The 8,035-nt window shown below is 33.0% G+C and overlaps 1 long non-coding RNA gene across 2 annotated transcripts; it reads right to left on the bottom strand.

Moving 5' to 3' along the window:
• Window positions 1-463: 463 nt before the first annotated feature.
• LOC114186335 lies at window positions 464-7,579 on the bottom strand. Of its 2 annotated transcripts, XR_003605022.1 has the most exons (5): window positions 7,275-7,579; window positions 1,585-3,451; window positions 1,030-1,122; window positions 892-929; window positions 464-775 (listed from the first exon to the last, which is right to left on the bottom strand). It is a non-coding gene; the product is annotated as an uncharacterized LOC114186335 (long non-coding RNA). The 2 variants fall into 2 exon arrangements; XR_003605021.1 differs by having other exon boundaries at window positions 892-1,122.
• Window positions 7,580-8,035: the final 456 nt, after the last annotated feature.

The raw sequence follows: 8,035 nt of genomic DNA on the forward strand, positions 1-8,035 counted from the left end.
AGAAAAAATCAATTTAAAAAATATTAAGTACTTTTTCCTACACATTTAAATTTTACAAGTAATTTTCTTCCGTAATTTAAATTTGCAAAAAATTTCTTCCAAAAAATTTTCAATTAATTTTTCCTGCAAAATTAAATTTTTTAAATATATTTTTTTCTGCTAATATTTTTTCAAGAAATTCCACAATAATTTTTTTATAATAAATTTTTTAAAAAATATTACTATTTAAGGTCTAGTTATTTTAGTATCTTTATATTTTTCTTAAATGTAATTTTATCCAATTTTAAATTTTAAATATGTTATATTTTATATTTTACATTTTAACTAAATAAACTATTTTTTAGAGACAATATGATACAAATAAGTTTGAATTGGACTATAATTAAAAATAAATAAAACGTATAAATTTTAAACTATAAAAAAAAATCATTATCTTGTGCCAATGAGATAAACAAACAGGAAATCAACCGAAAATGATTTCTCATGGTTAAAAAATACACAAGGTTCGCTTTAATTTATCAATCTCTTGCTTTATGAACAGAAAATTCTCAAACTTCCTAATGATCAAATGGCAGTTAATACATACTTATGAATATAATCGAAACGTCATAAAAGGAAGCTCCCATATTGCTGTTGCATCATCACCCTTTCATTGCTATGCAATTTACTTATGGCTTTTTGGTTGGGGTAAAATTGAGGTCTAGTTCATTCCATTGTAAGCAATAGGAGGGTACATCCAAAGATCATCAATTCAAAGATCATCAGAGCACGGAAGCTGTTAAATTGAAATGACAATGAGTCTCTATCTTATGATATAACAAAAATCTTTACACTGAACTAAAATTTGGATGCAAAGTAAAGCCTGAGGAGCATCTCAACTCAAGTTGTTACCTTAATTTGGAGTTGTAAAAACTTCACATATTGAACGGCTTCCTCAAGCATGCAATTCACGAGGAAGCAAAATTCAGCATCTTAAGTCAACCACTTGTTTGACTTAGGCAGTAGTTAGATATTGATTGAGAAATCTACCTTAGATTCCGTTCGGGACAAGGCTTTGTAGCATCTTCAGTCTTTCATTTATTCTTTCTCTTCTTCTCTGCATTTTCAATATGCATTCTTTCTCTGCATTGTCATAAAAAAAATTCAAAATTTCAAAATATGCACATATTTAATTCTAGTAGTGGAGAATTTTCAAAAGAAAAGGCTTGGACTGGAATCTTAATCATAAGATGAATTCTGTAGACTAAGATCGTCAATTATATGTCAAAAGAATGGTACTTCACAGAAGATAAGAATACTCAGCAAAGCCTTAATTCAACTAGATTAACACTTTTATACTTTTAAGTCTGTTGGTTATAAAAACACAGTTATAAAAATGGTGCAGTGTAGCGTCAGCAGCATCGAAACAACAATAACAATAAGCTAACAACACAATCATAATGCAAACATAAACCAATTTCTTAACCCTATTAGTCCTGACTTTATTCATTGAAATATCTAACAGAGTTTAACATACAAACATTCTCGAAGATATTGCACAAAGAAAACTAGAAATAACTCTTTAAGTTTGTTATTTATACTTACAAGTGTGTGCGCATGATAGTTATAAGCCTCGCCACCATAGCCAGTGCTAGAAGTGCAGGTCCAGTAGTTGGTTGTCTTCATGACACAACGTGATGTAGTTCGTTTTAGATTTTATGAAATGTGGTGTTAGATTTCTTAAGAAAACCTAGACAAGATCCCACTAATAAGATAACAAATTATTTAGATGTGAAGGTTCACTTCTAGAGATTCTAGAGGAGAGTGATGATTTCAACCAAGAAACAAAAGAAAATGAGCATTATATCAAGAAAACCGAATTGAAATAGAGGAAAACAACAACAAAATGGAAGTGGAAGCAATAGAAAATGAAAATGGTGAAGGGGAAACATGACACACATAGGGGAGCCAAAAGGCTAACCAACCCTAGAGATGATTAAGGAGGTCACCACTTGCTATGCAAGATAAGACAAAGGAAGAGTCTCCACTCCTTAGAGGAGAGCTCATGGTTTTGTGGTTGAAACAATATAAGTTTTACTCAATTTTGATCAACCCTTTTACAAGTCCTTTTACAAGCCTAGGAACATCCCTTATATAGAAGAGTTTAGGGGTTTCTAAGCAAATAAAAGATACATAAGTATGTCTCTACAAAATCCTAATTCTAGCTTCTAGAAACTAAGTCAAATTAGGTTACAAAATGAGAGACAAATGGACTAACTATGGTGTGTGCAATGTGATTTTCGTCCAAGCCTTAAAGGCCTCCATAAAATGTGTCTCAAATGTCTCACAAAAGGCCAAAAGGTGCTAAAGACAAAAGAGAAAAGTGGTACAAAGGTGGTACAAGGTTCATGATGAAGGATTATCTTGTTTCCTTTTAAGATTATTGAATATGGTGTTGAGTTGTTTAAGAAAACTCAAGGAAATTTCCACTGAACATTAAGATAGCAAGCTATCTAGATGTGAAGGTTCATTTCCAAGAGCTCAAAGGAAGAAGGAGATGGATTGCATTTTAAAACGAAATACATGGATGGAAACACAAAACGAAAATGCAATGGAAACAAAGAAGAACAAAAACAAAATGGAAGAGAAGAGAGTAATGGTTATGGAAGTGGAGCACGCCACTCTTAGAGGGGGCAAAGCCAAACCAAGCTCTATAGATGAATGATATGGTGTCGCCACTTGCATAAGCAAGATAAGGCAAAGAGTTCTTCCACTCCTAGAAGGAGGGCTAGCTCACGAAAATGGTGGTTGAAACAAGAATGTTTTGATTCAAAATGTTCAACCCTTTTACAATTGGTAGAGCTCCCCTTAAATAGAGAGTCTTGGGGATCTCCAAACAAAAAACAACAGATGAAAAGGGCTAACTAGAAAATCAAGGAAAACCCTAATTGTAGAAGCATCTTCAAGCTAGGCACAAAATGAAATGGTGGTGTGTCTTCCCATGTGGATTCTCGGCCAAAGGGTGGAGAAAGAGACAAAAGTGGTCTCCAAATCATGCTCCCCAATCACCATGCGCCACCTATCATGCTTCCTTCTACTAAAATAACCTACAAAACAACTTAAACAAGGATTAGCATGTTGGCTTAAGTTTAATCAATTTTAGTTAATGAGTCAACCCTAGTCAAAGGTCAACAAGTCAACCAAAATTAAGGCAACTAAGTCAACTTAGGGAAATCACAAAATTAAGATGAAAAATAAAGAAAGAGACATAGAAGAAAGAACATCCCCTTTAGTCATGCTTCTAGTAATTCTTCTTGGGGGAGTCTCCATGGGTCCTTGAGTGGTCAATCCTTCATCAGTTCATGTGCTTTTTGCTTTATATTGTCCTCTCTCCTCCACCTAGGTGCCAAGTCACCTCTACTTTCCACTTTGCATGCGCCACATCATCTATCATACTTAACCTTAATTAAACCTACAAAACACATAAATAAGGATTAGCTGACTTAGGTTAAGTCAACTCTAGTCAAGTAGTCAACACTAGTCAAAGATCAACAAGTCAACCAACATGCTTAATCTTTTTAAGTATATGACTCCATCCTTAGTTGGGGTCAAGACTACATCACAACGCTTCTGCCATAGTTTAAAAATTAGCTATATATGATATAAACATGGCTAAGACTAGATAGCCTTCAATATAGGATTAGTGCTCATTACTTTTTTGACTGAGTCTTACTTAACTTATAGCAATTAGGTGTGATTTCAAACCAACCAATTAATGAATTGGTGGTGTTACATATATACTCTAACTGTGAATTTGAAATCACATTTCAAATCAAGAACAAGGTCTTTCAACGCATGCATTTTACATTTCAAATCAAGAATAGGGTTAGTGAAGTTATGGCTATAATAATTAGAGAATACTTTAAGAACGTTGTGTGATGGAATATGGAGTCTCACCAAATATAAATGAGTCCAAGCTCTAATTTGGCATGTATTCATAGAGTAAGATTTTTTCATTCCCTTTTATGCAGAAGCCCCTAACAAAGTTCTAATGTTGAAGTTTGGCAATCAAAATAACCTATGGAGACTAAATTTGACATGAAAAGTTCACAATCTTTTAACAGAACTACCAGTACACATAATTGCAGTGTTCATTTATAGACCTATGGAGACTAAGTTTGTTTTGGCTCGTAAAGGAATATTTTATCTGGTGTTCAATTGTTCATGGCTAGTTTTGAGTATTAATAAGGCAAAACCAAAGCCAAGTTATTGTGGAAACTTTCACATCCTCTATTTTATGGCAAACTAATACAATGACAATGATGATACATGTTTTCCAATTCTGACTTTCACATACTGTTTTTACAGTTTTAGATGAATTCCAATTCTGCACTCCGTTTTCAATTTCATTTTGCAATCTGATTAGTTTTTAAAATTTTGTTTTGGGAATTTCTACTTACTTTCCATTCCAATTTATTTTTATAGTTAAAACTGAATTCACGTCACTGTGTTTCACCCTGTCCCCTCTAGGTGTTTAAATTACATTTAAACACACACCAACTTGTAGATCTCTCTACATGGAACCATATGATTAAGCTTAAAATTGAAGCATGGCATATAATAAGAAAACAACCACTCCAACTATCATATGGAACTAGGAAAAATCTTCCAGGAGAAATCAAATCTAAGCTTCATCATGTCAGAAATTTACCAAAAGCACCTAAAATCTAATAAGTTAATGAATGAAAAAAAGGATTTAAGAAAAGTAATGAAAGGGGAAGAAATCAATCTCTGTTTCAAAGTGAAAATTTATCCCAATCTCAAGCACCTCCGAAATCAACCTCTGTTTCAGTGTGATAGCAGCCCAAACAGGCAACTGGATAATAAGGCCAGGCCCATTATTTGGAGAGTGTATGAGAGGCAGAATAGGAGGGTGAGAGAATGATGAGCTGGCACAAGAGTGTGTTGTGCACGGGTCGTTCTGATATACTGGGGAGAGTGAAGAGATAGAGGGGAGGAAAGAATATTGGAAATTTGTTATGGAAAGGGGGCAATAGCTCTCTGTTGGAGCTAGGCTCTGTGGACAAAATCACTTTTCTGTATTTTTCCTGTTTGTTTGCCATTCAATAATACTGGGATTTATTCCTTCTATTAGACCTGCTCTTTGGTTTTCCATCACAGTTTCAATTGTTCACCTCTTTCACCATGGCTGTTGGAGCCATTAGAGTTTAATCAATTCCTTTCTTACCAAAAAAAAGGAAAATTATAGTGTTAAAGGAGGACAAACTTATATGAGAATAGTACTAGACCAAGTCCTTGTGAGACTGAAAAATTTAAACTAAGAATATGATGATATCAAGGGTCTATAAGTAGGTAGAGAAACCTCTTCAATCTCCTTGATAACTCAATTTGGTTATACCTGGTAGATCTATTTTGTTCAACATGTTTAAAATAAATTAAACATATTTCTAGCAAAGCCCAACCTTATTAAAATATAAACTAAAAAAGTTTATGCAATGCACATATAGGGTGTCAGTGCTTATAACTTACGTTGATTGAGGAGGTTAAGGGTTGATGGTCAAGTGGAGAGGTACTAACGCTGTGTTCACTTGAGTGGATGAGTTTGAGAGAGAGGGAGTGGTTGGATTTGAGTGAATTGTGTTTTGTTTTTCTTAAGAGATTTAATGGTGATAATGAATGGATTTGGAAGTAAAGTTTGTGAAAATTTGTGAGTGATTTGAGTGATATGATAATTGTAAAAAAATGTTTTAATAGAAGTAATAGATAAATTACCATATTGTTCTTTATATAAAAATTAGTATACATTGATATTTGTATGAGTTACATATATTTTCTTAATTTTTTTTAATACTAAAATTGTAAAAAAAAAGATATTGCTATGGGATCAGATCTGCAGAAAGCTGGATTAGATCTCTTCCATGGCTAGATCCGTTCCAACATCAAATGGAATTAGATCCCTTCTCCATAAACCTCTAGGTGGATTGGTTCCAAAGTACATAGATCCCTTTCCACAAATTTCTTGCAAGATTGATTCCAATGTCCATGGATCAGATCCCTCCAGAGGATAAAAGGGTATTTTCTCAAACAATCCCTTCAAATCTGCTTCCAATAAGCGGGATTAAAAAAGTAGTGCATCCTGCAAATTATCGCCTTCACTCGCTCTGCGATCGACTTAAACGAACTTAATTTTCACCTCCTAATCCAACCTACCATTTCCTTCCAAATAGGAAATTATGTCAAGTGAACACACCCTAAATGAGGGTGTCTTGTCCAGAAACATTGAATTAGTTTTAACACTACATTCAGCATAAGAATTAAGAGTGAAGGATCAGGAGAATAAAATTTCTAGGTTCTTATATTATGGGAAATATAAAACAAAAATAAAAACTTATAAGATAATTTCAATTTAAGGAATAGATTGACAGAAAAAGCATCTTTTTTTAATGATTTTCTTAGTTCACTTTGTAGTTTTACTGTTACTTTCTAAACAATGTATACCTACCCCCCTCACTATTCTTAAGGGTACAACTCCACTAAAGTTGCGTAGTATAAACACATGTGAGTACTAGAATTGATATAGGAATTGAGGTACAATAATTCCCATATTAGACATAACTCCAAGGTATAATAACAAGCCTCACTATATAGCAAGGCAGACCATGATGGAATTAATACTTATGAAGCTTGAACTCACTTTTTGCCACTTTTGCTACTAACTTCTCTCAAGATGATGATATTTTTATTACAAGTCTTAATTCTTTGTATTTCCTCCTTGCATACATTCAAAATAAACAAATTTATACGATGCATATTATAAAGTGAGCCATTAATTCAAAGTTCAAAGCGTTGCATATTATAAATAAATTCAAAGTGCAAGTGAGAAACTAGTTTCTCTATGATTCAACTGAACAACTATCTAGGAAAATTATACAATAGCAAATCTTTTACTTCTAAAACCATTACAAGTTTACAATTGACTAAATGAGTGACAAAGCATTTATTACATTGTTACCAGCACCTTAAACAAACTGAATCTGCATAAACCTTAAATTATTATTCGTGCTTCATCGATACAAAATACATGGATGGGAAAGATCAAGCCCTATTGTTTACTTCCAATCCGAAAAGGAACAATGTAGCCTCAACAAACCCTAACCAAACCGCAAGGAAAAATCAAAAGCAAAAGAACCTGATTCAAGACTAGCCAACAACTCTAGGTATCATCATTCACCTAAATTCGACAAGTGAAAACGATGAAACGTAAAGAAACTTACATTATAAGTGACGTCGGGCTTCTCGAACTGACTGAGGAGAGAAATACTGAAATCAGCCTTCGACGGGACAACTTCGACGAGCGCATAGGAGTGGCGGTGCAGCAGTACGGAGGCATAAGGTTTAAGCAGCTCGCGGTTGATCATGCTGATGATTCGTACATAGTAGTTGGATTCGGTGGTGGATCCGGCGATGCCGTTGTTCTTGTCCACCGTCTCCATGAACTGGCCGATCACTGGCTTCACTTCCTCTTACCTCCGCAACCACTCTTAAGTTTTGAATTGAGCGACTGATCATTTGTCATGTAAACAAATATATTTTTCTGCGGAAAAAATATTTAAAAGGAAACTTCATATAAATATAATATAGAATTTTTGTCAATTTTAAAATAGTATAACGGTTATTTGCCAATTTATTTTTTAAGAAAATATACGTGAAAAACTTTAAAACACTGCCAACTTTTTCTTGTATTTTTCAATCAGAAAAATCAAATGAAATAATAAATAATTAATAAGAAAAATTGGAGTAAATTTGACAAGAATTATATATAACATATTTTTATAAAAAATTTGTAATAAATTTTTGCAAAATAATATTCATCACAAATTTTGGTATATTTTGAATAAAATTTAAAAAAAAATGCCAGAAAATATATATTTGTTTTGATAGTGAATACAACAAAATTAGGTATCAATATTGATTTCCTGCAGATTATTTTTCATTAAAAACTTTGTAATTATTATCTGCAAATAATAATTCAAAC

Source organism: Vigna unguiculata, chromosome 5, assembly GCF_004118075.2.
Source record: "Vigna unguiculata cultivar IT97K-499-35 chromosome 5, ASM411807v1, whole genome shotgun sequence".
Lineage (NCBI taxonomy): Eukaryota > Viridiplantae > Streptophyta > Magnoliopsida > Fabales > Fabaceae > Vigna > Vigna unguiculata.